The following is a 19,737-nucleotide window of genomic DNA, read 5'->3' on the forward strand; positions in this document are numbered from 1 at the left end:
AATAACCCACTCAGTGCCTCTTTAAACCTATATCCTGGACGTTTACTCTGATTTACTCATGAGAAAAGGTCTTCATGTGTTCTAGAATACATATCTTTGTAACACTGAATGCTTCTGACTCTTATTCATGGGAAAATACACTCTGTACTACCCTACAGCAAGACAACTAGCTCAATAGCAATTTTATCTGACACCTATTAATATATCAAAATATATATTCACATAATACATTCTGTACTCAGATCAAAATCTGGCAATAAGTCTGTAAAGTTGCCAACCACTGTGTAGCAACAGTGGTTTGTCTGTGAATGCCATCCCCCTTTCTTGCTAGCAGAATCAGAATTTCATTCAGGCATCTATCCATCTATGTCTCTGATACCTATTTTAGAAGTAAATCCTCTTTAATCTTGGTCAGCAATAATTTTATTCTCTTTGCCAGTGCTTGGTTTAGAGGTAGAAATTATCTGTAGGGAAGTCAATTGGCAGGAAGCTTCTGAAAAAGGTTGTCTTGATGATAAAAAGTGGTTTGTACTGAAAGAGGGGATCACTTCTATTTGTTGCCCAGAACTACAGCAATCACCTTGTGACTGTGGGAGGAACTAAGTTACACCCTGGGGATGGAAGAGACAAAAGAAAGACTCTGAGTCTTTGATGATGTCACTGAGCTGCTGAATTAACCAACTCAGGAGATGCCGTACCTAGGAACACCAAGTTATATGAGGTAATAAATAGCCCATATTGTCTTGGGAATTTTGAATCATTATTTCTTTTACTTGCAGCCAAAAGCATCATCATGAATACATCCTACTTTAGAATATTTTAAAGCAATTAACTTTGGGGAGAATCCAAAGCCTTTTTTAGAATTCACCCATTTGCTCACTCATTCATTTTAAATAAATATTTACTGAGAAGTGGCAGCAAAAAAGAGATTGATCAATAATCACATACACATAAAATGAAAAACTGTGATAATCAGTAAGAAAGGAAAGCATAAGAAACTATGTGAGGGAAAACTGGAAGGGTATAATTTAGACTGAAAAGGAGTGATGTTAAGACTTCACTTAGCAAGTGACGTGTGTGAACAGAGGTCTGAAAGCAGGTATAGAAGGAGGAAGGTATAGGGATGGGGCACAGTGTATGAAAAGCACTAGCATGATGCCCTGGAGGAAACTGAAGATCTATAGGATGAGGCTGAGAGGTTGGGGGAGGGCGTGGTACATCGCAGACTGAAGAGGTCTGCAGGCTCCAGATGACACAGGATGGGTCCTGGAGACCATAACAATTTCTCTCTTTCTTCTAAAAGAAAGAAAGAAATAAAGTTATGTGCTCTAAGCTGTGCTTCCCTAGTAGCTCAGATGGTAAAGAATATGCCGAGCCTGCAATGCAGGAAACCAAGGTTCAATCCCTGGGTCAGGAAGATCCCTCAGAGAAAGAAATGGCAAACCACTCTATTGTTCTTGCCTGGAAAATTCCATGGACAGAAGAGCCTGGCAAGCTACAGTCCATGGGGTCGAAAAAAGTTGGATATAACTGAACAACTAAACACACACACACACACAAACACAGTTGTGCAAGATGATACCTTGGTAGGACTAGGTGAAGGGTTACAGGCCATTTCCCTCTAGTGCTTTTGTTATGGCATATCAATCTGCAACATACAACCTGCCCAAGCCTGCAGGGCCATGGCTTTCCCATGACCTCTCCTTTTAAAAAAATTTTGGCTGCACCACACAGCTTGTGGGTGGGATCTTAGTTCCCTGATAAGGGATCAAACCCGCATTCCCTGATTGGAAGTGTGGAGTCTTAACCACTGGACTGCCAGAGAAGTCCCCAACCTCACCTTTTTCCTCCCACCTCTCTATGTACCATCTCTCCAAATATTCATCTTGAATCAGGATCACAAGAATCATGAGAAGTGCGCTGACAAAAGCAGAACACCCATGGAGAGCAGAGCAAAAGGGAAGAAATGAAAGAAGCAAAAGCAAAATATTTCAGTGGATGAATGGGAGTGGAAGGGTGGAACCCTCTAAGTCAACAGGCTGCCCCCATCAGCACTGCATTTTAAAAGATCATTCTGGCCCTGGTTTGAGTCTGCTGGTAAAGGGTGGCACGAGCATAGGTCAGGAGGCCCCTGGGAAGAAATTGCAGAAGCTCTGATGGCTCAGACCATGGTGATGGAGGAAGAACACAGGTGCAGATATGGTCCAGGAAGAGTAGTGATAGGATGGAGAAAGGGTGGGCGGAGGGTAGTGTCTCGTCAAAGCCGTGGATCCCATTTTCAGGAAAATGAACCTTCACAACATTTTATATAAATACAGTGACTCCTATTGTGGACTCCTGAAACTCACTCTCATTCCTGAGCTTAAAAGTCCTGCCTCAAGGGGCAGAATTGCAGACTTTTGGGAAAAAAAGTACTTCCTTCATCCCCACTTCTGATAGCAACTGAGTAACAGCGGGGCTGATGTTATTCTTTGTGAGGGCTGCCCCGAGTGGTTCAGTTTGCCTGACCTGAGTAAAGCCGTTGGCTTTAATAGCCCAATACCTGTAAGACCAGGGTGCCACCTGCGAGGAGCCCGGTCAAGAGGACAGCACAGGAAGGGCTTTCATAACTTTTTTTTTTCTCCCAAAAATGCAATGAGTAAAGAAGAAATGCAGTTTCAAAATGGGAAAAGCCAGTGGATATCTAGGGGAAATCTGGGCAGAGGTGAGAGGAGGCAGGCCCCCGAAAACAGAATATCCAGGACAGATCCCGAGAAGTGGGAGGGCGTACAAGAGGGAGCAAGGTCACATCAGGTCCCGTGACTCCCAGCCCTGCTTGTGTGGAGCCAGGCAGCTCGCAATGGCCCTTGTCCTGGTGGCCTATGCTAAGGAGCGCAGTGCCTGCCCCTCATCATGTAGGGCTGGTCCATCAAACCTGCCTTCTGTTTGCAGCCTGTGTTATGATGACATATTCCAAGTTGGTCCCCAAGGATGTAGGGACTCCTCCACAGGCCTGTGGGGCAGGTAAGCAGACTCAGACTGGGCTAGAGCTGCAGGGACTGGAACAATTGGGAGTGACCATTTAGGAGATCCTGCCCAAGGAAGGTAGCTAGCCATCTTAACTATCAGGTAAGATTGGGTTTAATCAGGCCTGGCATAAGCAGAAAGCTGGTCCAGTTTGAAGACCAAGGGTACAGTAATAAGACCTCTGAGTAGCCATAGTAACCAACATCAATGGTTGGTATTTTGAATCCACGGGGGATATATCCAGGATGAAGCAGCGTTACTGACAAATGGCTGTTGGGTTGAGGAACAGGGTTCAGCTCACTGGAGAAACAAGGAGGCAGGAAGGGGCTGAGCAGGTTTTTAGGGTTCTAGTCCAGCAGGGAATGGATCAGGATCTGGCTGGATCCAGTGAGGGGCCACACACAGTGCTGGCTGTGAGCAGGGCTGGAGGGAGTATGCAGGTTCTGGTTCCCGCTCTGATCTTTTAGGTAACTGTCGGCTCCGGGTCAGACACGAGTGTGGCTCTGGTGGTTTGGCAACTGAATATGTTGCCAGGCTTGTCTCTCATTGGCTCATGAGTACAGTTTGAACAACACCTACCGGGTCTCTGGTCTTCATCCTGGGCTTGCCTGAGACAATCAGACTTCGACACTGCCATATGGATTTTTGCTGAGGTGTAACACTAGAACTGCCCATGCCTCCATTCATTAGACTTTCCTCTCCGCAGGATTTCCCTTAGCCTGCCCGGTCCAGAAATTGTTCTCTTGGGGTGCTGGCTATTCACCACCTTCCTCCAGAATCCTCAGGCAGCTTCCCACCAGACTGGGCAGTCCATCTCTACCTCCAGCACAGGGGATCACCCTGGTATCACCCAGCCATTTCTAGTCCGGGTCTTGGAGCCAGATTTCCTGTTCTGAGTTCTGGCTCTGACACTTTCTATGAAGTAAAATCTTGAGTAGATTTCTTCACCACCTGAGCCCTAGTTTCTTTACCCATAGATGAGAAAAATAACCCTAGAGCAAGGGTAGATAAAAGGATTTCATGAGGCCATGCATGTGAAGCACTTGACCTAAAGCCCAGCACACGTAAATACTGTGTGATATTATTACTATAGCGCATGATTGGTTGGTCTGGTTGGTCTTAGAACTGGTGCTGCCTGCTGCCTTTGCCCTGGCTCCTTATTTTGGCTTCTGTCCTTTCTTCATCAATCTAGAATGCTGCGATACTCTCAGGCTGAGGTGCCTTAATGTGCCTTAGGGAACTTCTGCCATTGCATTCATGTGAGAGGATATTCACATGTATATTAATATATATGCATGTATTTTTACAATGTTATTTATTTATTTTTGGCTGAGCTGGGTCTTCATTTCTGCATGGACTTTTCTCTATTTGTGGGGAGCAAGGTCTACTCTCTAGTTGCCATGTGAGGGCTTTTCATTGCAGCAGCTTTTCTTATGGGGAAGGGGCTCTAGGCTGCATAAGCTCAGTAGTTATGGAGCATGGGTTCAGTTGCCTCAAGCCATGTGGGATCTTCCCAGACCAGGGACTGAACCCATGTTCCCTGCATGGGCAGGAGGATTCTTTACCACTAGGGCACTAGGGAAGTCCCACATGCATATATTGTAAAGGAAGATAGGGATCAAATTCCATCAGTTCGATATGATTCTTCCTTTTTAAAAAATCATTTCCATCCTGAACGGAGAACAGAGGGACCTCTACCCCTTCTGAAAACATAATGAAGGTTTCACCTTTTCTTTCAGAAAACTTGTTAAGGGCTGAGTACGTAGGATTGATGAGAAAAGATCATTTGATCCTTCAGCTTGGTTCACAGCAGGACTGGAATTGGTTTAATAATTGTAAGCACACAAGGAGATATTTGTAGGAAGGGCAATGACATGTTATTCCCCACCATCACTAATAATAACAGTATAAAAGTAAGTTAATTATAAGAGGCAAAAGTCAAGGCATCTGGTCCCATCACTTCATGGCAAATAGATGGGGGGAAAATGGAACCAGTGGCAGATTTTATTTTCTTGGGCTCCAAAATCACTGTGGATGGTGACTGTAACCATGAAATTAAAAGACACTTGCTCCTTGGAAGAAAAGCTATGGCAAACCTTTACAGTGTATTAAAAACCAGAGACATCACTTTACTGACAAAGGTCTGTATAGTCAAAGCTATGGGTTTTCCAGTAGTCATGTATGAATATGAGAATTAGACCATAAAGAAGGCTGAGCGCCAAAGAATTGATGCTTTTGAACTGTGGTGCCAGAGAAGACTCAGAGAGTCCCTTGGACAGCAAGGAGATCAAACCAGTCAATCCTAAAGAAAACCAACCCTGAATATTCTTTGGAAGGACTGATGTGGAAGATGAAGCTCCAATACTTTGGCCACCTGATACAAAGAGCTGACTCACTGGGAAAGACCCTGTTGCTGGGGAAGATTGAGGGCAGTAGGAGAAGGGGACGACAGAGGATGAGATGGCTGGATGGCATCACCAACTCAATGGACATGAGTTTGGGTAAGTTCCAGGGGTTGGTGATGGAGAGGGAGGCCTGTGTGCTGCAATTCATGGGGTTGCAAAGAGTTGGACACGACTGAGCAACTGAACTGAACTGAACTGGGAGTTAGTGAAGAACAAAGAAGCCTGATGTGCTGCTGTCTATGGGATAATAAAGTTCAGCCTTTGCAGCTGAACAACAAGAACAACAAAAGTCAGTTTAGGTACAAAGAAGAGAGGACAGAGATAGTTTTAGCAGAATAAGCTTAGAAAATACAAAACTTGGAATTGTCCTTGAAGTCACATTTAAGATATAGAGTGCAGTGATGTTACCATAGGTAAGCACTCAGTGTGGATCTGTTTAGTCTATATGGTCTTACAGGGAAGTAGTAATTATCATGGCATTTTCCCTCGTAATGGATCAATTTCCTTCTCCTTCACCCTTTTTTTTTAAGGATATTTGAAATATAACTTTACTTTGATTCTAAACAAGATTCCACCTCTCAATATTGTAATATGACTATCAGATCAGATCAGATCAGATCAGTTGCTCAGTCGTGTCCGACTCTTTGCGACCCCATGAATCGCAGCATGCCAGGCCTCCCTGTCCATCACCAACTCCCAGAGTGCACTCAGACTCACGTCCATCGAGTCAATGATGCCACCCAGCCATCTCATCCTCTGTCGTCCCCTTCTCCTCCTGCCCCCAATCCCTCCCAGCATCAGAGTCTTTTCCAATGAGTCAACTCTTTGCATGAGGTGGTCAAAGTACTGGAGTTTCAGCTTTAGCATCATTCCTTCCAAAGAACGCCCAGGACTGATCTCCTTTAGAATGGACTGGTTGGATCTCCTTGCAGTCCAAGGGACTCTCAAGAGTCTTCTCCAACACCACAGTTCAAAAGCATCAATTCTTCGGCACTCAGCCTTCTTCACAGTCCAACTCTCACATCCATACATGACCACAGGAAAAACCATAGCCTTGACTAGACGAACCTTTGTTGGCAAAGTAATGTCTCTGCTTTTGAATATGCTATCTAGGTTGGGCATAACTTTCCTTCCAAGGAGTAAGCGTCTTTTAATTTCATGGCAACTGTGTTCCAAAACACCTAAATATGCAGGTCCAAAAAATGAAGGTATTTTTTTTTTTAAACTGCCATATTCACTCCAAAGCCCATCCATCTCCTTCAGCATCCAAAGATTAAGCACATGTTCTGCTTAGATATATAATAAAGTGGCAAACACACCGCACCACTGACATCACAGGACAGTTGCCTATATAACTAGACTTCTGACACTGGGCCCCAGCTTCACTTTCTCACAGGTCACGAGCTCCATCCAGGAGAGCATTTGTCTGAGCAACCTCTAAATCGTCCTTGTACTGTGCAGCCAAGGCTGGGTCCATGAACACCTCTGGCAGGGCAAGAGCAGGCAGGCATGGCGACAGTCCCCAAGTGAGGATCTCCAGTCAGTTTTCTAGCAATCCAGAGGAAGGGCTTTTCAAAGTTGTAGTTCGTTTTGGCAGAAATGTCATAGTCCTGAAGATTCTTCTTTCGGTGGAAGACAATGGACTTTGCCTTAACCTTTCTGTCCTTAATATCCACTTTGTTGCCACACAACACAATCGGGATGTTCTCACACACTCGTACCAGATCTCCATGCCAGTTAGGCACGTTCTTGTAAGTAACTCTCGATGTTACATCTCCCGACCAGCTGTATCCCATACATTGAACTTAATCGGTCCTCTTGGTGTGGAACAAAAGAGGATGGACCTCAACACCCAAGGTAGCTACACACTTCTCAAATTCACCAGTCAGATGACATTTCACGAATGTAGTTTTTCCAGTACCACCATCACCAACCAATACAAGTTTGAACAAAACTTGGGGTTCTCCTTGGGCAGCCGTTGCGAAGCATCTCCACACTCGTCTGACTGAGGCCTCCTTCACTTTTTAAAACTGAAAAGTTTCATTATATTTTAATTGATGTATAGTTGCTGTATAATATTATGTAAGTTACAGGTGTGTGATATAGTGATTCACAGTTGTAAAGGTTATACTCCATCTATGGTGGTGATGGTTTAGTTGCTAGTCATCCAACTCTTTGCAACTCCACAGGCTATAGCCCTCCAGGCTCCTCTGTCCATGGAATTTCCCAGGCAAGAGTACTGGAGTGGGTTGTCATTTCATTATTCAGGGGATGTTTTCAACCCGCATCTCTTGCATCTCCTGCATTGGCAGGTGGATTCTTTACCACTGACCCATCTGGGAAACCCCATACTCCACTTATAATTATCGCAAAATATTGGCTATCTTCCCCATGTTGCACAATATATCTTTGTAGCTTTAAAAAAATTAAATTTAACATTTTATTGGAGGATAATTGCTTTACAATGTTGTGTTAGTTTATGCTGTACAACAGTGTGAATCAGCTATATATATACATGTATTCCCTCCCTCTTGAGGCTCCCTTCCACCTCCCCCATCCCACCCCTCTAGGTCACCACAGAGCACTGAGCTGAGCTCCCTGTGCTTCTGACTAGCTATCTATTCTACACGTGGTAGTGGATACCTGTCAATGCTACTCTCAGTTTGTCCCACCCTCTCCTTCCCCCGTTATGGCCACAAGTCTGATCTCTATATCTGCATATCTATTCTTGCTCTGCAAAGAGTTTCAGCAATACCATTTCCCCAGATCCCCATATATATGCATTAATATATGATATTTATCTTTCTCTTTCTGACTTTCTTTACTCTGTATGACTGAAAGATAATATTTAATCCATATGATTGATTACATATTTATTTATTTGGCTGCACTGAGTGAGTCTTAGTTGCACAGCACAGGGATCTTCAGTTGTAACATGCAAAATCTTAGCTGGTGGCACGTGGGCTTTAGTTCCCTGACTGAAGATCAAACCCAGGACCTCTGAGTTGGGAACACAGAGTCTTAGCCACTGGACCACCAGGGAAATCCTACTTGTAGCTTGTTTTATACCTTATAGCTTGTATCTCTTAATGCTCTCCCCCTATATTGTCCCTCCCTTGCTTCTCCCACTGGTAACCACCAGTTTGTTCTCTATGTCCGTGAGTTGGCTTCTTTTTTTGTTATCTTCTTCACTTTTCATTGTTTATGTGTCTTTTTACTTCCCCATATTCTCTACTCCCTTTTTCATTTTGCCTTAGTGACTATGTTGTTGTTTTCAGCCATTCAGTTGTGTCCAGCTCTTTGCAATCCCATGGATTGCAGCTTGCCAGGCCTCCCTGTCCTTCACTGTCTCCTTCACTCGTGTCCATTCAGTTAATGTTGCCATCCAACCATCTCATCCTCTGTCACCCGCTTCTCCTCCTGCCTATGATCTTTCCCAGCATCAGGGTCTTTTCCAATGAGTCGGCTCTTTGAATCACATGACCAAAGTATTGGAGCTTCAGCTTCAACATCAGTCATTTCAATGAATATTCAGGACTGATTTCCTTTAGGATTGACTGGTTGGATCTCCTTGCTGACTAAGGGACTCTGTGAGTCTTCTCCAGTACCACAGTTCAAAAGCATCAGTTTTTCGGCACTCAGTCTTCTTTATGGTCCAACTCTCACATCCATACATGACTACTGGAAAAATCATAGCTTTGACTACATGGACCTTTGTTGGCAAAATGATGTCTCTGCTTTCTGATACACTGTCTAAGTTCATCATGGACTTCCCTGGTGACTCAGATGGTAAAGCGTCTGCCTCCAGTGTGGGAGATCTGAGTTCGATCCTTGGGTCAGGAAGATCCTCTGGAGAAGGAATGGCCAGTTCTTATGGCGACCCCCAGACAAGCAAGTATTTTAATTAACGAGTGGGTTTCCCTATGGGACCACTGCATGGTATGAGGACTAGGCCTCCACCACGTCCGTAAATTTCTCAGGCACCTGAGAAAACCAAAACTGGCCAGGAGGAGTCTTGTCCCTTTCCTTCAGAGCAGAGGTCTCAACTATTTTCCTCACTTTTATCCTGACAAATTCTATAATGGCAGTCAAATTGAGGAAAATTGTTAGATCAGACTCTTACTTAACCAGTTAGCCAAGACCATTCAGTCTCCTACAATAGAGTAACCTCGGCATCTTTCAGCCGAGCCCCAGGTATTTCTTGATTTTTTTCCACTCAAGTCCCCCTCCCCAGGACCTTTCCACTGGGTGGGCAATTCCCCTGCCATCTGTCAGCCAGCCTCCTACCCAGTATCTTTTGACTGGGTGAGAATTTCTTGGTATCTTTCAACCAAGCCCCACTCATTGTCCAGACCAAGAGTGGGTGTGCCCCAGATGTTTCACCTGGGCACCCCCCCTGCCAGTATCTTTTCTACTGGGAGGAGGCAGGTAACCTGCTCCACCACCAAATAAAACTCAGAATCTCAACCAATATGGGAGATTCGAGAACCAGGAGAGTCTTACCCAAATTCATCTGCACTCCCCAAGGAGGTGGATGGGTACAAGTGGCCACTGCTGGTACCAAAGCTCCAGTTCCTCGCAGAGTCCAGTGGAAGGAAGGAAGTCCACTCTGGGTCCCTTCACAGTTGCCATAACTTAACTCGCAGCTCTCAAGTTGTACATCTTTTTTCAGTCGACAGTTATGGCAACCATGAATCAAGAAATACCTGGGGCTTGGCTGAAAGATGCCGAGGTCACTCTGTTGTAGGAGACTGAATGGTCTTGGCTAACTGGTTAAGTAACAGGCTGATCTGACAATTTTCCTCAATTTAACTGCCATTGTAGAATTTATCAGGATAAAAGTGAGGAAAATAGTTGAGAGCTCTGCTCTGAAGGAAAGGGACAAGACTCCTCCTGGCCAGTTTTGGTTTTCTCAGGTGCCTGAGAAATTTACGGGCATGGTAGAGGCCTAGTCCTCATACTGTGCAGTGGTCCCATAGGGAAACCCACTCATTAATTAAAATACTTGCTCGTCTGGGGGTTGCCATAAGAACTGCCCATTCAGCAACCTGAGCAGCCATGGTGGGATCGCTGGAGGCAGAATCTGAGACACGTAAGAGGAGCTGAAATGACTTTGGGGAGGCTCCAGGAGGAGTTAAGCTCACAAGCAGCACACGGGCCCACTACACAAGTTCATGAGTGATTTTTATACCTGACAAATTCAGCTTAAAATGGGAAACAGAAGGGGTGTCAGAAAGCCAGCCTCTGACTAACTCTCTAGCCAGATTCATGTACAATACGTACGGAGCTCATACTTGGAAGTACCTAGTTAATTGGAGAAATTATACTAAAAGAGATCTCAACCTAAAATGGTCAAATTGGGGTTGTTTTGATATTCTAAATTGATATTTTTGCACACACGATTAGAAAAGGCCGGCCGTGATTTGACTGGTATCTAGAAGCTTCTAAAACAGGAAATGATAGAGTAAATTCTTCACAGAAAATCAACAAGAAATTTATTGAAACTATATCAAAACTAAAAAAAGGCTGCTAGAACTGACTTTGCCAGGTACAGGTCTAGTCGAACTGGGAAGTCACGTTTGGCATTTATTTGGCTTTTGATTTCTGGGCATCTCTTTGCCTTTTGTTTCATTTGGAGTGTGACTCCTGGCTGGTGAAGTTCTGGTTTGGTTTGCTTTTGTTGGTTTGGTTTGAGTACACAGATATCTGGAACAAACTGCTCGAGCTAATATGGGAATTGCTCACTGTAAGGTTCCACACTCCTTAAGGTTCCACACTGCAAGCTTCCATCTGGGAACCCCTTGGGAAAAAACTAAAAAAAAATGTTGATGGGTCAGTCTATAGCTGTGATCCAATGACAAGAAAAATGGCCTAAAAAATCTTAGATCTTTATTGACATAGGATAGGAAAATGGACTGAAGTTCCCTTATGTCCAGGACTTCCTCCTATAATCAACAGCCGGGGACTGATCAAACTAAGACCCCTACTTCCCCAGAGGGATAATCCCTGCTAAGACAGATCTGCCCTTGTTATCAGCCAAGTTGAGCACTATCTGGTCTAAATTTTGGCTATAAAACTATGGTCACAAAAAGATATGATTTTTGACAATTTGGTCACAATATTCTTTAGACTCCAGAGGAAGCTTGAAGAAAAATATCTCATTAAGAATTCTTGCCCTGAGGAAATAACTTCTCCTATACCTTTAGACCAGAGCTCTCTGGATCACTTATCTAGACCATCTCTAATTCCTGAAACCAAAAGGAAAAAAAGGGGAACAAAGCCTTTTAAAATTGTATTCCAACTATTTTTTATTCATAACTAAGTTTGGAAAATAAAGCTATAGGATCTCTTGTGTCTATTTGAATACATGTATGTCTCAATGTGTGTCTTTGTTTTTTTTTTATAATATTGTTGATTGCTGAGATCAGTTTGTAAATGAGCTCTAACCTAATTGGCCTTATAAGCACTTACAAATCAAATAATTCTAAATACAAGAGAAAGTAACCTAAATGAATTTCAGGTTCATGTGAACTGGAAAATATTCAGTATTAAATACCTGATATTAATGTTTATTTGTTGATCTAAATAATGTAGTCATGTCTAAGAGTAATTAACATTAAGGAGAATATTTTCATTGTACCTAGGTTTAATATGTTAAATATCATTATATCTGTTACAAGTTTGTCAGCAAGGAAATTACCTCAAGTGAAGAAACTTCTAAAACAATGTAAATGAGATATGAGCCTTTAGATAGACTCTATTAAAAGTAATTATGCTCTTTAGGAATATGTTTATAAAATAGTCTCTCCGGATTGGGGTAACTTGAACTTCTAAGGGTTGTGCTAAACTAAGTATTGGAAGTCAATTGAATAGCTATGTCATTTCCAAATAAAATAAGATTTTGAAACATTTGCTACTAAACACTGATTTCCTCTTACAAAGAAACTAAAGAGATTTAGGATTAAAAATAAATGATGTTTGGTGCTATCCTAAAATGTTCTCTCTAAGAAAATAAGGTTTTAGAAATTATCACTGGTATTTATTCTCACAATCTATAAAATGCTAATATGAAAATCAGTTCTTGGTTGCCTAAGGGAAATAGGAAGTGTGTTTTTGGTAAAGAAGGTATGGGGAATGGAATTGCATTTTATGAAGGGAAAAGGAAGTAAGCCTGATTTACAGGTGGCTTTTTAGGATGGGAGAAGACAGTAATGGGTACAGAAAGTGGTAAGTTTTGTGAAAAGTGAACCATGAAGAAAGAGTTTTGCATATGGTTAGGTCTAAGTTTAAAATAAAGTTAATTAAATTTACCTTTTAAGTAAAATGAGCTCATGCAAAAGCTTGAATTTAGCTTTTCTCTCTGTTAAGAGAACATCTTTTCTTCAGATATTGAACTGCCTGTGATAATAGATTTAAGTTTCTTTATCTCTTAAATGATCTGTTCTGAAATCCTTTATTGTTACTTTGGCGAAATGAATAGCTATTGTTTCACAATGGCCTATAAACCTATCTGACTGAGTGTTTTAAATCATTTTGATATTTGTTGACAAGACTTCCTGAATCATTCTAATGAAGAAGATTTCTAGCTAACTTTGGGATGCTTCAGAGGGCCCCTGAAACATCCCAAAGAGAGATATTACACTAATTAGGTTCATTTTGTATACAGAATTACATGGGGAGTATTGTCAAGTGAGTAATAAGTCTCAGGTTATAGTGTATGGTGAAAGTGAAAGTGAAGTCACTCAGTCGTGTCTGACTCTTTGTGACCCCATGGACTGTAGCCTACCAGGCTTCTCCATCCATGGGATTTTCCAGGCAAGAATACTGAAGAGGGTTACCATTTCCTTCTCCAGGGGATCTTCCCGACCCAGGGATGGAACCCGTGTCTTCCGCATTGGAGGCAGATGTTAAATGTTACTAATATAGATATCCTAGAAACTGTATGGAATTTCCAAAATTCTGATATGTTTGAGTAAAATGTTATCAGGTACAATTCTAGTTACTGTTTCAAAATATTGTCATAGCACTAACCAAATTTCGCAAAAATGCTTCCTCTTCAAGAAGATTTATAAAAAGGACTTTTGGATAAATACCAGTTCCTGAACTGGGTAAGGATTCTAATGGAAAACCTGATGACTTCACAAAGGTTAACAAAAGGACTGAATGAACTGGTGAATATGCTTATAACTTTTATGGTTTCTATCTGAAAAATTACTGATTTGAATCTGTGTTTTCCAGGTGTAAGAAAAAAAACCTTCCCCTGAAACTAATTATGACAGTAATTTGGTAAAATTATATTTTATAAACAATTTGAAACATTTATCTTTTCTCTCTATCCGAACCTTCCAGAGACTGGAAGCTCTTAGTTTCCAGTAACTTTATCAGGTAAGTTAGGAAGGTTATCCCAATAACAGGTACAGAATCTCAAGGAATTTTGGAGACCTTGAGACGGGAGAAATTTACTTAGATCTGTTAGGCAAAATCTGTGATAAGCCTTTGGCATGACTTTCCTAGCCCTGAAAAGTCTTATTTTAAAAGTTCAGTCTGAGACTCTGTAAAAGTCCCAGCAAAAGCAAGAGTCTATGATCAATTATGGTTATATAAATCATCAGGCCAAGATTATTGAGACCAGACCTATATTACAAACAGGTCTTAGTTATATTTGGTAAAAATGATGGTGATTTTAGGGAGAAAGAGATGTTTCAATGAATGTTAAATCCCAGTTTGTTAATGGAGGTCTGTATCTACTAAGACTCATTTCCTGGATAGTTCTTTGCTGTTAGGGTATATTAATGTAAAATTTAATTGAATTATTAAAGGATATGCTAAGGTTGTTTCTGAAGCTTATCTCAGTAATCTGTCTTTGGATGAAGATCAGACACTTCACACATGACCTGCAACCAAGACTGGAAGCAGACATAATTCAAGAAATTGTCTCCAAAAAAAAAAAAAAAAGAAATTGTCTCCAACCTGGATGGAAGGACCTTTCTATCAGGTACTCTTAACTAGCTCATGGCCAGTGAAATTGAAGGGAAATTAACTCTTGGGTTAACTCCCACTTTCAAAGGCCCCTAAGCTGGACTGGTCCATAGAGAGGCTTGCTGACCTCAGACTCACCTTAAAACAATGTTCAAACAGAGAAAACTACACTACACTAGGGTGAGGAGAAGATGACATCAGAAGTAGACAGCTTGCCCAAAATGCTGATCTGACTCTTATGGTCATTTATGATGTCCCTGAATCCTTGGACCTATGCCTATCAATCAAATGTTTTCTATCATGGACACGAGTCTATGCTAGTTTAAAACTCAAACCAATTGTTTGGTTGTGGCCAATAACCTGTGTCTAGTACTTCTGGGTTCAGAGAAGGCAATGGCACCCCACTCCAGTACTCTTGCCTGGAGAATCCCATGGACGGAGGAGCCTGGTGGGCTGCAGTCCATGAGGTCGCTAGGAGTCGGACACGACTGAGCGACTTCCCTTTCACTTTTCACTTTCATGCATTGGAGAAGGAAATGGCAACCCACTCTGGTGTTCTTGCCTGGAGAATCCCAGGGATTCTTCCAGGGGGAGCCTGGTGGGCTGTCTTCTATGGGGTCACACAGAGTCGGACATGACTAAAGTGACTTAGCAGCAGCAGTACTTCTGGGTTACCTTGGTGGATTTCTGTGCTCTAGGGCTCTGATTGGATACCCCCTAGGAAATTTATTTTAGATGAATGTTCAGTCCTATTCTATTTTCACGATATTACTAGATGGGATCCTTTCACCTGGCAAATTAATAATACCTGCTCTGATGCTGGCCATAGATTTAAGTTTTCTCTTAGGGTCATTCAAATTCAATCAGAGTGATGAGCTAAGTATCAATAAAAAAAATTAACCTCTCATCTATTAAAAGGAAAATTCCCACAATTATGGGGTGGATCTACATGGTTAACACCAGGCTATGGTCATTTAAGTTTAAAAGCTCCTCTATGTTGGGAAGGGTTAAATCACACTAAAAATGATCAACCTGGTAATTATGAGACAAGACTGGGTGCTTTATAAGCTATGTCTATTTTTACCCTTAGAGAGAGTGATTGGTATAGAACTCAGTGGATTTGTAGCATTAAGTTATAGCCTTCACATCTACAGAGATGGATACGAAGGTGTAACCTGGGATTCCCATAAATTTAAGGTCATACATGTTAACAAATTAGAGGTAACCCCAACCAATCTACCACTGGTATGATCACAGTGGGTCAAGGATCTGTATTCTACTGGTATGACCATTTAGCAGCTGTGTGTGTGTGTGTGTGTGTGTGCACGTGTGCCTTCGATGGGGTTAGAGGATAGCCTTAACAACTTTCAAAAGCTTTAAATGATAGTAATTGGGCTATTAGCCTATTGAATTCTGAGATCTCTATGATGAGAAAGGCAATGCTACACACTGCAAGGCCCTTGACACCTTACAGCATCTCAGGGAGATATCTGTGCTATAATTCAAACTGAATGCTGTATTTTCACACCTGATAAATCCTTTAATGTAACACATTTGAACCACATGAAAAATCAGATTTCTGCTTTAAGTGACCCATTCCCTAGTTTTGATGATCTTTTAAAAAAAAAACTGGTTTGATGTGGGAGGCTCATGGTTAAAATATTTGCTTTTAATTCCACTAATATTATTAACATTTGCATTTTGCTTGTTTCACAAGATTATTATTTCTTATATTCCAAGGGTATGACTGAACCTCCAACGAAAATGATGATAGACTTGAAGCAGCTGATCAAATGTATGGCTCGATATATGATCAGTGATTGTAATAGTATAACTCTAGGTATGAAAAGATGCAATGAGAGAGAATACTTTCCTGGACCATAACTAGAAGACAGGTGTCCAGAGATCTTTGACTATTAAGACCTAGTCCAGTAATAACACATTGAGTGGCTTATCAACCAAAACCTTCTTCAGAACTGGAAACAAGCCTTCCCAGCAACGTGGGACAAGATGGTTATGAAATGCCCCCCAAAGTATTGTCGGATTTATGACTACAACAGGCCATGTCAACTACAAATTGGCACTTACCAAGAGCATTGCCAATGACTGAACAACAAAGGCATTTGCCATCTGCCTCTATGGAGACTGAACCCCATTCTGCTATAGCTGTTGACCTTCAACAACCTCTGAGGGAGTTCAGGGTGGAGAGAGGCACTCTGTGCTACAGGGGATCTGGTGGAACAGGTATTTAAATAGTTGGATGTTTTTAGGAACGGATTTTATGATCTCAATCCTTGCATCTCCTCATATCTAGAGAAGCACCAAATCCCTTGATGGTGACATCAGATCCTCATGACTAACAAAAGAAAGTGAAAGTGAAGTTGCTCAGTCATGTCTGACTCTTTGGGGCCCCATGGACTGTAGCCTACCAGGCTCCTCCACCCATGGGATTTTCAAGGTAAGAGTACTGGAGTGGGTTGCCATTTTCTTCTCCGGGGGACTTTCCCGACCCAGGGATCGAACCCTGGTCTTCCGCATTGCAGGCAGACGCTTTTACCATCTGAGCCACCAGGGAACCTTTTGTAAAATGAGTGCTTCATGGCATTGAACTCCCTCTTCACCAAAACCTTGTATATTGACTTTCCCCCACTGCAGCTTTGGGGCAGTCTCTCAGAGCTATCTAAGATGCTGCCTCCTGGGCTGCAGTCCTCATTTTGCCCCCAATAAAACTTAACACACAGCTCTCAAGTTGTACATCTATTTTTAGTTGACACAGGGAAGGTGGTCTGGTATTTCCATTTCTTCAAGAATATTCCACAGTTTGTTGTTATATACACAGTCAAAGTCTTCAGCAAAGTGAGTGAAGCAAAAAGTAGATGTTTCTCTAGAATTCTCTTGTTTTTCCTATGATCCAGTGGATGTTGACAGTTTGATCTCTGGTTCCTCTGCCTTTTCTAAAACCAGCTTGAACATCTGGGAATTCTCAGTACACATACAATTGAAGCCTCACTTGGAGAATTAGAGCATTACTTTGCTAGCATGTGAGATGAGTGCAATTGTGCAGTAGTTTGAACATTCTTTGGCATTGCCTTTCTTTGGGATTGGAATGAAAACTGACCTTTTCTAGTCCTGTGGCTACTGCTGAGTTTTCCAAATTTGCTGGCATATTGAGTGTAGCATTTTAACAGCACCATCTTTTCAGTTCAGTTCAGTTCAGTCGCTCAGTCATGTCTGACTCTTTGCAACCCCATGAATCACAGCACGCCAGGCCTCCCTGTCCATCACCAACTCCCAGAGTTCACCCAGACTCATGTCCATTGAGTCAGTGATGCCATCCAGCCATCTCATCCTCCGTCGTCCCCTTCTCCTCCTGCCCCCAATCCCTCCCAGCATCAGAGTCTTTTCCAATGAGTCAACTCTTCGCATGAGGTGGCCAAAGTATTGCAGTTTCAGCTTTAGCATCATTCCTTCCAAAGAAATCTCCTTCAGAATGGACTGGTTGGATCTCCTTGCAGTCCAAGGGACTCTCAAGAGTCTTCTCCAACACCACAGTTCAAAAGCATCAATTCTTCGGTGCTCAGCCTTCTTCACAGTCCAACTCTCACATCCATACATGACCACAGGAAAAACCATAGCCTTGACTAGATGGACCTTTGTTGGCAAAGTAATGTCTCTGCTTTTGAATATGCTATCTAGGTTGGTCATAACTTTCCTTCCAAGGAGTAAGCGTCTTTTAATTTCATGGCTGCAGTCACCATCTGCAGTGATTTTGGAGCCCCCAAAAATAAAGTCTGACACTGTTTCCACTGTTTCCCCATCTATTTGCCATGAAATGATGGGACCGGATGCCATGATCTTTGTTTTCTGAATGTTGTGCTTTAAGCCAACTTTTTCACTCTCCACTTTCACTTTCATCAAGAGGCTTTTTAGTTCCTCTTCACTTTCTGCCATAAGGGTGGTGTCATCTGCATGTCTGAGGTTATTGATATTTCTCCTGGCAATCTTGATTCCAGCTTGTGCTTCTTCCAGTCCAGCGTTTCTCATGATGTACTCTGCGTATAAGTTAAATAAGCAGGGTGACAATATACAGCCTTGACGTACTCCTTTTCCTATTTGGAACCAGTCTGTTGTTCCATGTCCAGGATTTGAAATAGCTCAACTGGAATTCCATTAACTCTACTAACTTGTTCATAGTGATGCTTCCTAAGGTCAACTTGACTTCACACTCCAGAATGTCTGATTCTAGGTAAGTGATCACACTGTTATGGTTATCCGGGTTCTTAAGACCTTTTTGGTACAGTTCTTCTTCGTATTCTTGCCACCTCTTCTTAATCTCTTCTGCTTCTGTTAGGTCCATACTGTTTCTGTCCTTTATTGTGCTCATCTTTGCATAAAATGTTCCCTGATATCTCTAATTTTCTTGAAGAGATCTCTAGTCCTTCCCATTCTATTGTTTTCCTCTATTTCTTTGCACTGTTAACTTAGAAGGCTTTCTTATCTCTCCTTGCTATTCTTTGGAACTCTGCATTCAAATGGGTATATCTTTGCTTTTCTCCTTTGCCTTTCGCTTCTCTTCTCTACTATTTGTAAGACCTCCTCACACAACCATTTTGCCTCTTTGCATTTCTTTTCTTTGGGGGTGGTTTTGATAACTGCTTCCTATACAATATTATGAACTTCTGTCCATAGTTTTTCAGGCACTCTGTCTATCAGATCTAATCCCTTGAATCTATTTGTCACTTCCACTGTATAATCATAAGGAATTTGATTTAGCAGGGAATGTCCTGGTGGTTTTCCCTACTTTCTTTAATTTAAGTCTGAATTCTGCAATAAGGAGTTCATGATCTGAGCCACAGTCAGCTCCAGGTTTTGTTTTTGCTAACTGTTCTCCATCTGTGGCGGCAAAGAATATAATCAGTCTGATTTCAGTATTGACAATCTGGTGATGTACATTTGAAGAGTTGTCGCTTGTGTTGTTGGAAGAGTGTATTTTTCTCTTGGCAAAACTGTTAGCCTTTGCCCCGCTTCATTTTGTACGCCAAGGCCAAACTTGCCTATCACTCCAAATATCTGTTGACTCTCTACTTTTGCATTATAGTCCGTATGATGAAAAGGACACCTTTTTTGTATTAGTTCTAGAAGGTCTTGTAGGTCTTCATAGAACTGTTCAGCTTCTTGGGCATTAGTGGTTGGGGCATAGACTTGGATTACTGTGATACTGAATGGTTTACCGTGGAAATGAACCAATATCATTCTGTCGTTTTTGAGATTGCACCCAAGTACTGCAGTTCGGCCTCTTTCATTGACTATGAGGGATATTTCATTTCTTCTAAGGGATTCTTGCCCA

The 19,737-nt window shown here is 42.0% G+C and overlaps 1 pseudogene; it reads right to left on the minus strand.

Moving 5' to 3' along the window:
* Positions 1 to 6,020: 6,020 nt before the first annotated feature.
* Positions 6,021 to 19,737, minus strand: part of LOC133256229 (GTP-binding nuclear protein Ran-like) — a 109,226-nt pseudogene continuing 95,509 nt past the window's right edge.

Source organism: Bos javanicus, chromosome 2, assembly GCF_032452875.1.
Source record: "Bos javanicus breed banteng chromosome 2, ARS-OSU_banteng_1.0, whole genome shotgun sequence".
NCBI lineage: Eukaryota > Metazoa > Chordata > Mammalia > Artiodactyla > Bovidae > Bos > Bos javanicus.